This window comes from Bufo bufo, chromosome 8 (assembly GCF_905171765.1).
Source record: "Bufo bufo chromosome 8, aBufBuf1.1, whole genome shotgun sequence".
In the NCBI taxonomy this organism is placed as follows: Eukaryota; Metazoa; Chordata; class Amphibia; order Anura; family Bufonidae; genus Bufo; species Bufo bufo.
In genome coordinates, this window is record NC_053396.1 from 194653284 (window position 1) to 194655680 (window position 2397).

Genomic DNA, 2397 nt, shown 5'->3' on the forward strand with positions numbered 1-2397 from the left:
GTAGTTTATTAGTATAAAAATTGATACAGGGAGTGCAGAATTATTAGGCAAGTTGTATTTTTGAGGATTAATTTTATTATTGAACAACAACCATGTTCTCAATGAACCCAAAAAACTCATTAATATCAAAGCTGAATATTTTTGGAAGTAGTTTTTAGTTTGTTTTTAGTTTTAGCTATTTTAGGGGGATATCTGTGTGTGCAGGTGACTATTACTGTGCATAATTATTAGGCAACTTAACAAAAAACAAATATATACCCATTTCAATTATTTATTTTTACCAGTGAAACCAATATAACATCTCAACATTCACAAATATACATTTCTGACATTCAAAAACAAAATAAAAACAAATCAGTGACCAATATAGCCACCTTTCTTTGCAAGGACACTCAAAAGCCTGCCATCCATGGATTCTGTCAGTGTTTTGATCTGTTCACCATCAACATTGCGTGCAGCAGCAACCACAGCCTCCCAGACACTGTTCAGAGAGGTGTACTGTTTTCCCTCCTTGTAAATCTCACATTTGATGATGGACCACAGGTTCTCAATGGGGTTCAGATCAGGTGAACAAGGAGGCCATGTCATTAGATTTTCTTCTTTTATACCCTTTCTTGCCAGCCACGCTGTGGAGTACTTGGACGCGTGTGATGGAGCATTGTCCTGCATGAAAATCATGTTTTTCTTGAAGGATGCAGACTTCTTCCTGTACCACTGCTTGAAGAAGGTGTCTTCCAGAAACTGGCAGTAGGACTGGGAGTTGAGCTTGACTCCATCCTCAACCCGAAAAGGCCCCACAAGCTCATCTTTGATGATACCAGCCCAAACCAGTACTCCACCTCCACCTTGCTGGCGTCTGAGTCGGACTGGAGCTCTCTGCCCTTTACCAATCCAGCCACGGGCCCATCCATCTGGCCCATCAAGACTCACTCTCATTTCATCAGTCCATAAAACCTTAGAAAAATCAGTCTTGAGATATTTCTTGGCCCAGTCTTGACGTTTCAGCTTGTGTGTCTTGTTCAGTGGTGGTCGTCTTTCAGCCTTTCTTACCTTGGCCATGTCTCTGAGTATTGCACACCTTGTGCTTTTGGACACTCCAGTGATGTTGCAGCTCTGAAATATGGCCAAACTGGTGGCAAGTGGCATCTTGGCAGCTGCACGCTTGACTTTTCTCAGTTCATGGGCAGTTATTTTGCGCCTTGGTTTTTCCACACGCTTCTTGCGACCCTGTTGACTATTTTGAATGAAACGCTTGATTGTTCGATGATCACGCTTCAGAAGCTTTGCAATTTTAAGAGTGCTGCATCCCTCTGCAAGATATCTCACTATTTTTGACTTTTCTGAGCCTGTCAAGTCCTTCTTTTGACCCATTTTGCCAAAGGAAAGGAAGTTGCCTAATAATTATGCACACCTAATATAGGGTGTTGATGTCATTAGACCACACCCCTTCTCATTACAGAGATGCACATCACCTAATATGCTTAATTGGTAGTAGGCTTTCGAGCCTATACAGCTTGGAGTAAGACAACATGCATAAAGAGGATGATGTGGTCAAAATACTCATTTGCCTAATAATTCTGCACTCCCTGTATAAAAATGAGTGGATGGTACCAAAGGATGTATATAAAAATATTTGGTGCATATAAAAATAAATGTAGAAAAAATGTAGAAAAAAAAATAAAAAAATAAAATTTTTAGTAAAAAGATGAAAAATATTAAAGATGTGTATTCCAATAAATAATAGTAAGTTCAATGTCCGGGGTAGAATCCGGTATTGGCTTCAGAGAAAGTTATTCCAAATGTCTATATAGAATCCAGTACGGGATCGAAAGTTATTGTGATTGCTGGCACTTGTAGTGCTGCCTGTAATGATATTATTTCTTCTTATTTTCCTGTTGGGTGGCAGCGTTCTTGGTGTATACCAAGGGATCCTCCTTATTGTAGGTAAATGTTGCAACAGGGTATGTGCTGCCTCTATTGCAATGTATTTGCACAGACTGATTATTGTGCAATCTGGCTGTTTCACCATGTGAGTCCTCCTTTTATGGAATTTACACAGATGTAAGTGTAACTATATGTGTGAGGAACATAGTTAAAGCCTTACCCGTATTGTTGTAATGCTGCCCCAATCGCGGTATTCCGTAGTGCAGGTAAATAGAGACGCCCTTTATACTCACCAGGTCCACTCATGGCGTCCCACGAGGGCGGGCGATGGGCTTGTTTGAGGAGCGCGGGCGGGAGTAGCGCTGTTCCAGCCCGTATGGTTCTTTGGATCCAGGGATAGATGTCTGCTTTTCTTTGAGAGGGCAATAATCCTTCTACTGCTGTAGGGGAACCAATCCAGGGATAGATGTCTGCTTTTCTTTGAGAGGGCAATATTCCTTCTACTGCTGTAGG

General features: G+C 41.1%; 1 long non-coding RNA gene across 1 annotated transcript; it reads left to right on the top strand.

The window, feature by feature from the left end:
- Positions 1-1585: 1585 nt before the first annotated feature.
- LOC120977401 lies at positions 1586-1978 on the top strand. The gene is made up of 2 exons (XR_005773890.1): positions 1586-1665; positions 1766-1978. It is a non-coding gene; the product is annotated as an uncharacterized LOC120977401 (long non-coding RNA).
- Positions 1979-2397: the final 419 nt, after the last annotated feature.